The sequence below is a fragment of the Gorilla gorilla genome, chromosome 6 (genome assembly GCF_029281585.2).
Source record: "Gorilla gorilla gorilla isolate KB3781 chromosome 6, NHGRI_mGorGor1-v2.1_pri, whole genome shotgun sequence".
In the NCBI taxonomy this organism is placed as follows: Eukaryota; Metazoa; Chordata; class Mammalia; order Primates; family Hominidae; genus Gorilla; species Gorilla gorilla.
Window position 1 is genome coordinate 146229678 of NC_073230.2, and position 16831 is coordinate 146246508.

Below are 16831 nucleotides of genomic sequence, written 5' to 3' on the forward strand. Positions count from 1 at the left end.
TAAATATAGTCCTTGTTCCATGTTTATTGTTAATGGTCCATTCATAGATCTCTTGATTTTATTTGGATTTTTAAAATTTTCACTTATTAATAGTGAATACCTATAAATACATTGCCCAAACTAAAAACTAAAGTGTTATCAATATCATATCTATCTACCTGTGTATTCCTCCCATAACACATCTCATATTGCCCTCATCCTAAATTTTAAGTTTATTATATTTTGGCCTTTTTTAAACATCATAATTTACACACATATCTTGTTTTATTGCTAGTCTTGGAACTTTACATAAACAACAAGTTATATGTTCTTAATGCTTGCTTTTATTCACTTAGCATTATAGAACTAAAATTTCTCTGTTGTTATATGTAATTGGAGTTCATTCATTTCAAATACTGTATAACATTGTTTGGTGACTATATGAATTTATACTCATTTATCTCAATGAACACTTTTTTTACCAGAGTTTTGTTATTATGAACATGGAAATTATGAATTCTTATGCACACATCCTGGACCATATATCCTAAAATTCTCTTGGCAACACAGAGGAGTAGAAGTTCTGCATCACAGAATATGCGAATGTTCAACTTCCAAAGGTAATGCAAACTAGTCCTTCAAACTGGCTCATAACAATTGACACTCTCACCCTAATGTCTAAGAAGATTTCATTCATACATACCCTTTGGAATATGTGGGATTTTCAGATATCTTGATTTTTGACAAAAAAATAGTTATAAAATACTATTGTATTGAGATTGTGATTTGCATTTCTAGATTACTGGATTTCCAGAGATGATAAACTTCTCAATTTATTGATTATACAAGTTTTTCTTTGTATTATATTTACTCATAGCCATTGTCAGTATTTCTAGTGTTACTCATTTTCTTCTCTTTATTCTGAATATCTCTTATGGTTATTATCAGTAATGATAACAATACTAATTTTGTTTCAACTTTACATATAGCAATAGCTTTTCTTAACTTACAGCTTACATTTCCACCTTTCTTTAAGATGCCTTTTCATAAAGATAATCCCTTAAGTTTAATACAGTCTAAATTATCAATTTTGTTTCACTTAAAGCTAATACTTCTTATATTTTATTTAATATACTTGTCTATTCTTACTTCATGCATTTTCTTTTAGATGTGTTATGGTTTTGATATTAAATGGTTTTGTCCCTTTGGGGTTGATGTTTCAGTATGCCATACTGCAGTATCTATTTTCACTTTTTTCCATGTGTACAGACACCACACTCATTAACTAAGCCTACATTTCTCCTTTGGCTGGCAATGTATCTCCGAGATATACCTCATTTCCAATTGTGGTTGGGTCGGTTATTGCTTTTTCATTTATATTCATCAACATTCCTATCCATGTCCTAATACTTCAATCTCTTGTTCCCTATTGTTTTATGTCTTTATATCTGTTAGGGCAAGTTTTCCTCTCTTGACACTTTTTTAGATTATCTTAACTACTGAGGTCCCCTGTGCACCATAAACATTTTATAATCAAATGGTCAATTTTCATAAAATGTCTTTGTTGGGATTTTCATTGAAGATGTATTTAATCTATAGATCACTTTGAGGGAGCTACCATCATTACAATACTAGATTTTGTTATTCATTAACATATAATATCACTCCTTCCGTTTAAGTAATTTTAATGCTCTTCCATCAAGTTATATGATTTTAATGTGCACATTTTGAACATCATTTGGTGGATTTATTCTTGTAGTTTTTATTGTTGTTATAAATGGCGGTATCTTTTTTATTTGTTGTTATGCTTTCTAATTATTTGTTGCTGGTGACTGGATATGAATTGATATTTGTGTGTGAGATAAACACACACAAATCTCACACACAAATATCAATCTTGCTTAAATTTAGCAATCTTGCTTAAATTCTATTGACTCATCTCTAGGTATTTTAAATTTTCTATGAAAACAGGTTTATATGCAAATAACACTTTTATTTCTTCCTTTCTTCTTATGCCCTTATTTTAGGCTAGATAGCTTAGATAAATATTTTGGATAAATATCTCACTCCAAATTCTAGGACTTTTAATATAGGATTAAATAGAAGTAGAAAAGTGGGAATGCCTGTCTTATTTCTAAATCTAAAGAAAATAATTTGTTTCCCATTTATAATTGTGCCTGTTGAAGAATTTTTTGTTGTTTTCTTGTATCAGATTAAGTTAGTTTCCTTCCATTTCTAGTTTATTGAGAGTTTTACTGTGAATGGCTCTTGAATTTTGTCACTTATTTATTCTGTGTCTATTGAGATGAGGAGATGGCTATTTCCAGTTATCTATTAATTCAGTGAATTAAATTTACACATTTTCTTATATTAAAACATCATTGCATTCCTGAGATGCATCTAACTTTTTTATAGTGTGTTTTTGGTAAATATTGAGTTTCCTTTGCTAATATTTTGTTTGGGATTCCAGAAATCTTGAGGAAAATGTGCTACAAGATTTCTTTTATTTGTTGCTATCTAGTTTGAAGTTAGAACATTCAGGCTGTATTATGTTGTGCCACAGTAAAAACACTTCCAAAATTCAAGTGGCTAAAACATTGCTTGTTTTACTTATTGCTCATGCAACATGCTCATCTCACCTCAGTCACACAGGAACTCAAGATGGCGGAGCTTCCACCATCTGGGACTTTGCCAGTCACCAGGGAGAGAGGAACATAACAAAACACGCAATTGCTATTAAATACTTTTTTTTCTGGAAGTCACACAAATTATGTCTACTCATAATTCATTAACCAAAGCCAAGCCTAATGGCCATGGCTATCATCAAAGACAGAAGGATTCCAATCCTCTCAGGTTTGCAGAAGGGGGAGAACTAAAAGATCCGCCAACAGTTCTAATGACTTCCACAGTCTAGACTTCTGGTAAGAAAACATTTGGCTCTCTATTTTTCCCATATACAAAATATGTCCTCCACCTCCACCAAGGGAAGCAATCCAAAAGTCTTTCCAGTCATGGCAGCAATTTTACAACCTAGGATAAAAGAATGAGGATAGACTTGTATAATATCTTGATATTAGTTCTGGATGTGAATCTTCTTGATTTTAAGACCCATGGACTCTTCCAAAATCCTAAATATAATAAGGAAACCATGACAGACAATTGCAGTAAATATTCTAGAAGAAGAATGGGAGCCACATAGCATACACTGGTCCCACGTAACAGAGACTTATCTATAAAAATCCTGAAAAGCTTCTGAAAAGACATTTTGAGGATTCCCCCATAAGTTGGTAGGATATGATTTTTGAATAGTCCTTGATTCTCCTCTTTGGGAATCATTAACCTGTTGAATTTTCTCCCTGGATCCACATGCTATGTGATTCTTCTCTTTTTACATAAGCCTCCTTGGCTATATCTGAATCGGACATCAGCAAGATGTTCTTCTTGGAATCTGAGCAATTCCCTCAGCTCACTTCTTGCCTGTAGATAGTTGGGAGCCCCAGGATCTTTCTAAGTCTCAGTCATGGTCTATTTTAGTTTCGAATGTTGATTCTTTTGACAGCACAATTCTCTCAAACATATTTTTGGCTTCTCTATTTTATTGCAGTTGGCTCTATGAGCAATGACCACACCCGTTTCTTTTGAGTCACAATTCTCACTTTGAATATTTTTTGCTTTCTCTTCCCCTTGCCTCTCTGTCTTTCTCAACTTAACTATGGGCCTAGAGCATATATGAATGTCTCATACTGCCTGCTAAGTTTCTGTAGTTGCCCCTTTTACCAAGTATTTAGCCATTCCATAACAAGGACTCTTACCCTTTTAGTCTGTAATAAATTGTCCTTGCTATCTACCATTTAACCCATTAAGTCAATACCACATATTGAAATTGTTTCATAGCACTCCCTATATCAGTGTACTAGGACCTCTATCAGTCAGCATGAACCAGTCTTGCCATGGTAGCAAACAGTCCCCAAATGTTAGTGATTTAAAAATACAAAGTTTTATATTTTGCTTATAATTTTGGGTTGATGGTGGCTCTTCTGCTCATCCTCACTTAGAGAAACAGGTTAATGGAATCTTCACTAATCACTTTGGCAAGATAAAGAGAATGTTGCAAACCACATGCTGGCTCTTAATGGCTTCCACTCACAACTAACTGGCCAAAGCAAATCACATGATAATACTTAACTTCGACAAGATGAGGATGTGCAATCATGCCACATGCCTGGAGGAAGGAAAACAAAGAATATGAGAAATTATAATGATGTATGAATCAAATTAAAACAGTTTTTTTTCTTTTTCCTATTGAAGAAGCATGGGGAAAAAGAATTGGATGCAATTGTTGGCTAAGACTGTTTCAGCTCTGACAGTGTTGGAAGACTCAGGATATTACAGGCATTCTGTCTTCCTGGTAGATGGTGTCCTATGCTAGAGATGGAAGCACCAAGGCATTAGGTCTGACACCACTAAACATTCTTGACATCATACTAAATAATTTTATTCTGATTCATGCTCACCAAGTTATCTTCTAATCAGTTGTCTTTATATGTAGCCTGTTCACAAGAAAAAAAATGCACCAACTAGGGAGATATAAACATTCTGTCTCTTTATTGCCATAATTTCCAGTGAAATCTAGTAAATCAGCATTCAACTTTTGTATTTTGTGTGAAAATGTGAGCATGAGTCAGCATCATCAAACCTGACCAGCTCTGCTACACTGACACGATCAAACTCAGAAATGTGATAAATTCCAAGGTAAATTCCTGCTAGAAAATCTAGAGGCAGGGGATCAACTTGACGTTTTACGCTTTCCTCGGAACCACATGAAACAGTTTTTTTGAAAAACAAAAACAAACAAACAACAACAATGAAATCTTGTATTTCTTCTTTTCTTCAAAAGATGTAGAGTGAAAAAGGAATTGTGGAAGAAAGAAGCTTCATATTGTGTTTGGATCAGAATCAGGTAGCAGCACCTGTTTGCGGGGAAAAAGCTGGGCACCAGATCAGAGCCTACAGCTTTTAACAGAAAAAGAAGTCAGAAAACAAATGCTAGTATAAACCACAGTGCAGAGTTGCTGAGGACAGTGAAAATCAGACCTGGTTGTTGGAAGAAAGCAAGACAGGACACAGAGCAGGCCTCAGCCGATTTCAACTAGTGTAGAACATGCTCAATTATCCCTGTTTTGTTGGACTTTTTGCTGATTTTTATACACAACAAGCTCAGTCTCATAGATTTTGAATTGATTATGACATCTGCATGGAGTGCATTCTCACCAAATCCTTCAGCATAATTACAAAGCTGAGCAGGAGATGGGGATTTGGGGGTCCAGAGTGAGAAAGTTCTGACTGTGCCAGCAAGTCGCTGTGCCATTTTTGTACCATAAAAGTGACATTCTATGATTAATAAATATTTATTGAATGAATGCTATGGGAATAAATGCTAAGTCATTTATTCTTTTATTAAAAGAGCAGACCAGTTCTTCATTCCACACTGGCAGAAGAAGCAGAGAAACAAACACTAAACCTGCAGACATAATATCTTTGTAAAAAGTAGGCTAATAACTGTGACAAAATGTAGGACAATAAGTGAGAGTCAGGAAGTTCTGAGGTTTCCAATCTTGGTCAGTCAACGACAAATCAATGCTATATAACCATGAAAAATACCTATTATATGAAAGGCTTCACTGCAGTGACTTCTTTCTAGCCTGGGGCAGGACTTGCCTCTGCAACAACATGAATGAAAGTATGTTCAAAGGCAATCAAGGAAGATCCAAGATGCCTATGTCTTTCTGTTCTCCACCATTGAATTACTATATCTATTCTCCATCAAGAACAGTCTCCATTGAGAGATGAGTAAAAACCAAAAATAGATGATTATGGGCCTGTCACACTCCCGGTAAAAAGAAAAAAAGAAATATATCCCCAAAATGAAGTACATTTCTAGTTGTCAGAAAAGTACCATTGGTTTTTTGTAAATTGAAAAAAAAAATTGTTTAAAATAATGACTTTTCTAAAAAAGTTAAAAATTAAGAAACTAACGAATCCATTGCCTAAGGAGAAAAAGGACTCAAGTCACTCATGCAGGCTCTTAAATAAGAAATGTAAAAAGGAGATAAACATTTAGTTTCCAAAGCTCAGGGGGCTTGGGAAATAAAAGAGATAAACTGTACTTGTTATAGAAACGGAATCACATTAGGAGGGAAAAAAAAAAAGACATTACTGAAACCACAATCAAGAACATATAGAAAACAGCATGAAGAAAATAACGGGAAAATAAAAAGGAAAGGAGATAAATTAAAAAGCAGGAACATAAAGAAGTACAAGAAGAAGGGACAATATAAAATATATCCAGTGTCCATGAAGATAACAGAACTAGTAAAAAGGAAAAAGAAGTATAATTAATGATTAATTTCTTGAAATAAAGCTTGCTCTACCAACGAATGATCCCAAGAAGCTCCAGGAAAACTTTAATACAGAAAGATCCTTAAGAAGACAGACTGGAAATAATATTTAGTTCCTAAAAGATGGAAAGATATTAATAGGTTTTCTGGCAAAATTTCCAGTAATTTGTAAAGACAGAAAATTCAGGGCAACATGTGCCTCTCAACATCAAAACACTGGATCCAAGTGTTTGATCTCCATCCAAGCTATCATTAAAGTAGAAAAGCATTAAGCGGACTGTCTAAAAAATACAGCGACTAAAGAAATTCAATATCTCAGTTTGTTTTCTGTTGTTAATAACAGAGTAGCTCAAACTGGGTAATGCGTAAAGAAAAAGAATTTATTTCTTACAGTGATGGAGGCTGAGAAGTCCAAGATTGAGGGATCTCATCTAGTGAAAGCCTTCTTACTGGTGGAGACTGCAGAGTCTTGAGGTGGTGCAGAGCATCACATGGAAAGGGGGCTGAGTGTTCTAGCTCAGGTCTCCTATCCTCTTCCCCAGTTCCATTCCCATAAACCATTAATCCATCAACCCATTAATTCATTAATCCATGAGTGTATTAATCTATCCATGAGAGCAGTCTTCATGATTCAATCACGTCTTAAAGCACCATCTTTAAATACTGCCACATTGCAGACTAAGTAGCAACACAAGAAATTTGCAGGACAATTCAAGCCATAGAATGCAACATACATCAATAGAAAACAAAGAAACAAAAATACCCTCTAGAATGATTTAAGAATAAATTCCAGATAATCAAAAGATGAATATAGAAACTATGGTAAGAAGTAATTGTTGGTGAACACCAAACACATTTAAATGTAAAATCTAAGCTAAAATTGCAGAGAAATTTGTTACAAGAACAAAAAACAAATATTATAAATTATGATAATACAGAAATATATGGCAAAAAGAAATCTCGTCACTTTGAATATAAGTCAATGGATTTACAACAAATTATTTTTAGTACACATATGTATAACATTCTAAGAAGTATATATATGCTTTAAGAAGTATATATACATACATATATACATATATATATAATACACACATTTGGTGTTAATCAACTGCTTATCTCCTATCTTTTTTATATCTAGATGACAAACATTCTTTAGGTGATTGTATTCAGTTGTATGAATTCAAATACAATCTGCATACTAAATGATGAGCTAGTCAACCTGTAATTCAAATGCTGGGCTTCTTCCTGAGCTTCTGACCTCATAATTCAGATTTTCTATTAGCAATTTATCCTGAATATGCATAATCAAATTATAATGTGCTCCAAAACCTATTTCTCCTCTTCTTTTCTTCCTCTTAAGATACCACATATAATTTCTTACCAGTTACCAATTAGCAAGACAGACATCTGAAATCTCTAATCTGCTTTAAGCCATATATAATAAAGATTTATTTTAGATATTATTATAATTTTAAGATCTGTAATTTCCATCTGTTTGTTTCATATGGTTTTAATTTCATTGCTGAGTTTCCCATTTTTTATTCATTAAGATCATTTTTAAGTTGTTTTTTTTTTTTGAAACTGAGTCTCACTCTGTTGCCCAGGCTGGAGTGCAGTGGCACCATCTCAGCTCACTGCAACCTCAGTCTCCTGGGTTCAAGCAATTCTCTGCCTCAGCCTCCCGAGTAGCTGGGATTACAGGTGCCCACAACCACACCCGGCTAATTTCTGCAATTTTTTTTTTTTTTTTTTTTTTTTTTGTAGAGACGGGGTTTCACCATTGTAGCCAGGCTGGTCTTGAACTCCTAACCTTGTGATCCACCCGCCTCAGCATCCCAAAGTGCTGGGATTACAGGCGTGAGCCACCACGCCCGGCCTCCTTTTTAAAGTTTTTTATTTGCGTTACTATGGATACATACTACCTGTATTATTTATGGAGTACATGTGATAGTTTGATAAAAGCACACAGTGCGTAATGATCAAGTCACGGTAACTGGGGTATGCATCACCTCAAGCATGTATCATTTCTTTGTGTTAGGAACATTCCAATTCTGCTGCTAGTTATTTTGAAATATACAATATATTTTTGTTAAGATCTTTTTAAATTTTAAGTCCTCATAACCTTTATAACAGTTGCATTAAAATCCTTGCCTGCTATTCTATTACCTGTGTTGTCTCATCTTTGATTACTACCAACTATGTTTTCTTTGTAACATAGGTTATATTTTTTCTTCTGTTTCTTTAAATATTTAGTAATTTTTTACTGGCTACTGCGCATTATGGATAATACATTGTAGAAACTCTGGATTTGAGTTTGTTTTCTTTGAAAAGTGTTGACTTTTGTTTCAGTTTAGCAGCCAGTTAACTTAGCTAAACTCAGACCCCTTGGTGTGTTTCCTCCATGGTAAGTGGCAGCTGAAATCTCTATTCAGTTCTTCAGACTTCTAGCTGTTGCTGTTTACTGTTGGTGTCTCCCTAATGCATGCACTAAAAAAAAAAAAAAAAGAAAGGTGGAGTATTTACACAGATTTAATGTGATACTCTCCTTTTCCAGACTTTCCAACTAATTTTCCAGTGGCTCTGGAAGTCACAAACTATGCCTCCCATATCTTCAAGCTAGTAAGGCTATGGTTTGCTCTGAGTTCTTGTTACCTCCTTCTAAGGCAGCTGGAATTGCCCTCAGACAAAAAGCCATTTACCTGTGAATATCACTCGATACAGTACATTTTTTTTCACAGTTGACGCCTCTCTTGTTCCTGCCTGCTTTTATGCTATGCTTGCCTTTTAATAGTTAGATAAAATATTTTGTCAAGAATTTATACTTGTTTCCTGCAGGTATATTAGTATGATTTAAGCTACTTCCTCATTATTGGAAATAGAATATCTAACACATATTAAAAATTTACATTTAAAAAATAAATATCATGTTACTATCAAGCTAAAATGATTTAGTGATTTATCACTGAATCGGTTCTCAACATATGATCCCTAAAATAAGATACGTAAAGGAATGTTAAATTAAAACAAACAAAAAAGTCTTGAACTAAATTGTTTAAAAAGTGTCCTATGACACAAAATTAAACAGCTGTTTTAATACAATTATTTTCCTTACAGTTATTCCTTTGACATAAAAATTGTTTTATAAACTCAAACAAGTGCTATAAAATAGCAATCATTTCTGACCTTGGTAACTTGGTATTTTACCTTTTGGGATTATTATTCTATGGAAATCTTTTTGTGGAATTAATAGCCTGTAGAATAATATTTTTAAAAATGTTTTCTATTTCCGTCCCCTAAGAGAACCATACTCTAATATTTTATATACTTTATAAATATGCATATTCTAAAGTCAAATGCATATTTAATACATTTATTGGTGATGCTATTTTTGTGTATAGTTTATGTACATTTTTGTATGTTAAAATGAACATATGCTAAAATTGTATTTAACTCATTAATCATTTAATGATTAGGAGGATGACAAACCTGATTCAAAGAAACATAATAAACAGAATATATATCATATACATTCAGGGAAAGCAAAAATAAATAATGCTGAAATAAGATTATGCAACTAAATCCAAAACTAGTTCATCTTACAGACAGAAAATGTAAAACCTTTAGATTTATCTTCTTTTATGGAAAAAATCATTGCCATGTAATTAGCTTCCTACAAATTAACATCTAACTCGAAAGAGTTGTAATTTGTTTGCTGCTAATCAGTGGTAAGTCCAGCAAAAGCGTATGTCCTTAGAGCAAGTAGATTCTTAAGCAAGTTTATTAGCATAGCATGATAATGAAGGTCATGCTGTCATCCTTTTTCCTTATTTCTAAGTTTACAATAATTTTTCTTAATAGTCCTTCCTAATGATTAAAAAGCAATCTCTAAGTGGTATTTAATTTATATAAATGGTATTAGAATATAAATGTTTGAAATCATTTATTTTTTCCTTTCGACATTATCTTTCTTTTGCATTAGATGGATAGATAGATGATAGACCGATCTTGTTTTATACTACCGCATGGTATCACATAGTGTGCTTTCACCAGGTGCAGTGCTATAATCTTGGAGCGGGGAAGAGTTTGATGTGATGGAAAAATAAGGTCAAGGGAGAGAAATCTGTAAGACAAGGCTGGTAAGGTCAACTAGGGACATTTTGTAAAGGTCACATGCATAAGGAAAAGTAATGTTGTTGAGGTTATACTACGTTACTGGACAAAGGACAGGAAGTGCACCAAACTAATCTCAAGGAAATAATCAAATGACATAAAGATACTCACATAATGTTACTCATAATGTTTTATGCAACAGTGAAAAGTTGAAAAATAAGTCAGTGCTAAATATAGGCAGATGATCATGTAACTGAGAGTAGTATTTCAACTAGTTGATATACTATTCATCAAAAATTACATCGCAAAGAGCTGCAACAGTATACAACAGTATGGGAAACAAAACAACATATAACCTTAAAATATGATCAATTATAATGGTACATTTTAAAAAGCTTAAACATGTTACATTCTCAAGAATTTTACTTACAGAAAAATGTACAAATGGACTTGATACTACATGCAATAGTCAAATCAAGTGCTGATAAGCTCAAAAATATTTAATTTTCTTTTTTTGTTATGTTATGTAATACTGTGAATATACATGCTTAAGAATTTAATCCAAATAATCTTCAATTACCTAAGAAAATAGAAGATAATAAAATTTTAAAGTACAACTTATTATTTAAAATGTATCATACTTTAACTGGGCATTTAAATGCAAGTTTGTGTATTGTAAAAATTGAAATTGGGCTCCTAATAGCCATGATCTTTAGACATGCGTCAACAATAATTCTGATTAAAGACAGAGTGAGCATGGTTAATGTGGACCCTGGGATGTGTAATAGCAGCGAATTGCCATAGTAGGGCATTTCTATAATCAGAAGGATTTTCCAAGTATGGCTTCTCCTTTACATATTTACACTGACTCGAAACTAAAATATGAAGAGTAAAAGGCCCATCGCATTGCTTACACAAGCTCACAGGTGGCTTAGTTTCAACTCTGCTGATTATGTCAATTAGGGCTCCAAAAAAACTATTTTAGCCATTCCAACTCATAATCAAACAGTGCAAATATTTTAAAATCTGTACATTATTGGCATAATTAAAAAAATAGTTATTTTCTATCTCACTGCATATAAAGTGTAACTTATCTTAGAGTTATAGAAAACTGAGATATACAGGCTATTTGATAATCAATCATGAAGTTAATCCCTTCCACCCATTCTGCCTTAAATTTAGAGCTGAATAAACTAAGTGCCCTACTCTATGAAGGGCTTTTCAAAAGATTGGTATCTCAGAAATCAAGTATATCAGTTTCTTATTTTGTACTATCTCCACCTTGGAAATACCTTGGTGCTTTTTCTCATCACTTATCCAAGAAATTATTTTCCAGATTCAAACTACAAATCACATTTGTGATTCTTTCTGTCTGGAAAACAATGCTGTCAAGTGCTAAATTAAATTATGTACACATCAGCAAAACACCTCGAGTTCTGTTGATTTGTGGTAGTATACCACATATCTCTACCTCTTATGTTCTTCTGTTTTTCTACTTTAAATGCGTGGAATTCTTGACCCTTTCCTGTCCTTTTCCTCTCTCCAACTTCATATTCTGGCTCATCTAGGAAATCTTACCAATCTGAGCCAGAAGGACTATCCAGTCAGAGATTACAGGAAGTTTAGCATATGCGTACCTGGTCAAAATGTAGTAAAAATATTGGATTCCAATCTCCCACTGGCAGCAAGCAAAAAAAATGGATAAAAAACACAAAATGATGTTTTGAAAAAAACTAGACATCAGGCATCAAAGGACAGTTTCCAGAGAAATGGAACAAATATTGTGAACCCAGTGATTGCATATATTACTACCTTGAAAGAATTCCCAGGCTTTGGCACAGAGAGGAGGAACACAGAAAAATCCTAACAGACTTGCTGAGCTGAGAAAGCAGAACTCAGAATCTAGGAAGATTTTTCAGGATAGAGTAACAGAGAAAAGAGAGTGGTACAGAGATAACACTGGAAATCTACAGAGGGTCCCCCTGGACTATTCAACTGAATACTGATCAACACATGCATGTGATAAAATAACTGAGACCAAGGAAAGAACCACTGTAAAGCACTTAAAAGCATAAGAGGTGAGAGTGTTCAGTGTTCATACAGGGCAGAGAAGAGTGCTTGTTCCTTCCAGACAGGCTGAAAAATTATTATTTATAAGCCATTGTGTAGCACACATGAAGGCACTTTTCTCATTAAGGAAAAGTAGTTTGAGCATTGCTCTGGTCTCATTTAAAAAAACTGTAAAGGTTGGGTAGGCGCAGTGGCTCACGCCTGTAATCTCAGCACTTTGGGAGGTTGAGGCAGGTGGATCATGAGGTCAAGAGATCAAGACCATCCCGGCCAACATGGGGAAACCCGTCTCTACTAAAAATACAGAAATTAGCTGGGCATGGTGGCACGTGCCTGTAGTCCCAGCTACTCGAGAGGCTAAGGCAGGAGAATCGCTTGAACCCAGGAGGCAGAGGTTGCAGTGAGCCGAGATCATGCCACTGCACTCCAGCCTGGACGACAGAGCGAGTCTCTGTCAAAAAAAAAAAAAAAAATCGTAAAGGTTATAACGAAAAGGATCAAACTATCTCCAAGCAACTTAACTGCATTCCAGAACAAAGTTAAATATTAATAATATTTATGAAAACACCAAAATACCTAGCACCCAATAAGGTAAAATTCTCAACGTTTTCCTCCAACCAAAAAATATCAGGCATGCAAAAAAAACTAGGAAATATGACATAGAGCAAGGATATAAATCAATTAATTGAAACAAAAACAGAGCTCAAGCAGACATTAGAATTAACAGACCAGTACATTAAAAGAGTTATTATCACTACTACTAGCATTATTATTAAACTACTTATTTGAGGTAAAAACTACAATGTGTTCACAAAATTTCAGACATAGTAGATAGCAAAAACCCCAAATCAAACTCTTAAAGATGAAAACTACAATGTATGAGTGAAAAACACACTGGGTAAGAGTAAAAGATTAGACATGGAGATGGGCCAAAATGGCTGACTACAAGCAGCTGGTATGCACCATTCTCATAGAGAGAAGTAGAAAGGGTGAGTAAATATAGTACTTTAAACTGAAACATCCAGGTACATCCATTGGAATGCATCAAGCAAACAACTCTACCCACAGAGAACAAAGAAAAGCAAGGCAAAATGACCACCTACCCAGGAGTAACGTGGAGCCAGGAGAGCCTCCCTGCCTAGGGAAGTGGTGAGTTGAGTGAGCAATCCCAGGCACACACACTTCTCCCATGGATTTTTGCAACCCTTGGGTCAGGAGATCCCCTCATGAACCCACTCCACCGGACCTGCAATCTGACACACAGAGCTACGTGGAGTTTTGGCTGAGCAGCTAATCAGACACATGCAGCGCCCCAGAAGCTGTATATATTCAGGCTTCCCAACAAAAGTAGATGCAACTCCAGCAAAGCAGGGTTAGACCCCTGTGCTTACCCTTAGGCAAAGGGTTGAATCCAGGGGGTTAAGGAGCAAGGATCTACAGGTCCTGCTTCCACAACATTTCACAGGATAAGACCCACTGACGTGCAACTCCAGCCAGCTACTGGTGTGGCAGCATTACACTTCCCTGAGATGGAGCTCCTATCCATAACCATTGTTGCCTCTGGTGCAGCCACCCTATGGAAAAAGTGGCCAGACTGCCTTGTTACACAGGTCCCCTATCTATTCCTCCACACTCAGTGGGAACTCCCATCTAGGGTATCTAGCCACCCACACCGGTATTTTCCAGCTGGCAGCAGTTTCAGACTTCCCTGGGATGAAGCTCCAGAGGGAGGGGCGGGACACCATCTTTGCTCTTTTGCAGCCTTCACTGTTGATACCTTCAGGTGTTGGAAAATCCAAGGTGACTACAAAGTGGAATGGACCCCCAGCATACTGTAGCACCCCTAAGAAAGTGACCAGACTGTTATGTGGGATACCCATCCAGTACCCTCTCACTGGGCAGCAAAATGGAAAGGAAAGATAGTTATTAACCAATACAAAAACACACTTAAGTACACAGACCATTGACACTATAAAGCAACCACACAAACAACACAATGACAGGATTAAATCGATATATATCAATACTAACCTTGAAAGTTAACCAGGCTGATCTCAAACTCCTGACTTCAGGAGATCTGTCTGCCTCAGCCTCCCAAAGCGCTGGGATTACAGGCGTGAGCCACCGCGCCTGGCTTTATTTATGTATGTATGTATTTATTTATTTATGAGATGGAGTTTTGCTCTTGTTGCCCAGGCTGGAGTGCAATGGTGCAATATTGGCTCACTGCAACCTCTGCCTCCTGGGTTCAAGCGATTCTCCTGCCTCGGCCTCCCAAGTAGCTGGGATTACAGGTGCCTGCCACCACACCCAGCTAATTTTTTGTATTTTTAGTAGAGACGGGGTTTCGCCATGTTGGTCAGGCTGGTCTTGAATGAATGTGTTTTCTTCACATTCTTGTTCCAATGGAAACCTGGCTGTTCCCCAAGGGCAGTGCTTACTCTGCATTCCTCAATTGCTAGTTTATGTGTCTCTCAACTCATGTACCTCTCTGTACTGCCATTTCTTCTCTCTTCTCCATCAGAAACTCAGCTCTAATCAGTCATAGTTGCATACACATGTAGTCCTAGGTACTCAGGAGGCTGAGGTGGGAGGATCACTTGAGCCCAGGAGTTCACTGTTAGAGTGAGCTATGATCACAACTCTGCACTGCAGCCTAGGCCACGGAGCAAGATTCTGTCTCAAAAACAAAACAGAACAAAACAAAACAAAAAACCCACAAAAACCCAACCCAGTGCTTTTGAAATATACATCACTAAACTACTGTGTATTGCTCATTCTTGTTATTTGGTTTCTTGTCTAATCACATTTATTCACTTACAGTTTTAATACCCTGAATATTCCTGAGGAATATAAAGAGGCAATAATTTTAGCCACATACATCCTGGTTATATAGAATTGCTCCTGTGTAGAATAAAAATACATATGCTCTTTTTAGTTGAGAGGAAAATATGAAAATCTCATTTTATATAGCCTTGATTAGAGGGCAATACGTAAGACAAAGAATTCTGTTAGAGAGGAAAGTGTCACCCTGGACTTAGAAATCTTTTTTCATAGATGGTGTGTCCTGTGTTAGGTCTTACTTGGAAGAAAATTGAAGTAAAAAACAGCTTTAAGTAGCTGAATAATTAGGATTAATTAGTATCTGTTGAATCTAAATCCCTTAAGACTAAATTTCATTGCAGCTCTGTACCCTCAGCAAGACTTCCTTTCTTGATTGTTTTTTCCATTTAATATAAAATTTAAAAGATGCCCATATTGTCAGGTTGTTTTTAGTCACCAGACTGTCTTTAATAGCCTCTGATGTTATAAAACTGGAGTCATGAAATTGTTTCGCAGGAAATAGTGATAATTCCTTCAATAAACATCTGCTATTCTTATAAATATCAAAAAAAAAAGAAAGTAAACATGCTAAATGGCCCATTTAAAAGGCACAGAGTGGCAAGCTAGATGAAAAAAAAAAAAAAACAAGACCCAGCGGTATTCTGTCTTCAAGAGATCCATCTCACATTCAATGACAATCATAGGCTTAAAATAAAGGGATGGAGGAAAATCTACCATGCAAATGGAAATCAGCAAAAGCAGGAGTTGCAATCCTAATTTCAGACAAAATAGATGTTAAACCAGCAAAGATTTTAAAAAAAGACAAAAAAGAACATTACATAACGGTAAAGGATTCAATTCAATGAGAAGATCTAACTATCCTAAATATACATGCACCCAACAAAGGAGCAACCAGATTCATAGAGCAAGCTCTTAGAGACCTACAAAGATAATTAGACGCCCACGCAGTAATAGTGGGAGACTTCAACACTCCATTGCCAGTATTAAACAGATCAGAGGCAGAAAATTAACAAAGATATTCAGTACCTGAACTCAACATTGGACCAAATGGATCTGATAGACTACTGCAGAACCCTCCACCAAAAAAAAAAAAAAAGATTATGCTTTCTTTTCATCCTCACATGGCACATACTCTGAAATCAACCACACAATCAGACATAAAACAATCCTGAGCCAATGCAAAATAACTGAGATCATACCAAACACACTCTTGGACCACAACACAATAAAAATAGAAATCAAGACTTTAAAATTGCTCAAAACCATGCAACTACATGGAAATTAAACAATGTGCTCCTGAATGACGTTTGTGTAAATAATAAAATTGAGCCCAAAATCAACAAGTTCTTAGAAACTAATGAGAACAAAGATATAACATACCAGAATCTCTGGGACACAGATAAGGCAGTGTTAACAGAAAAAATTAT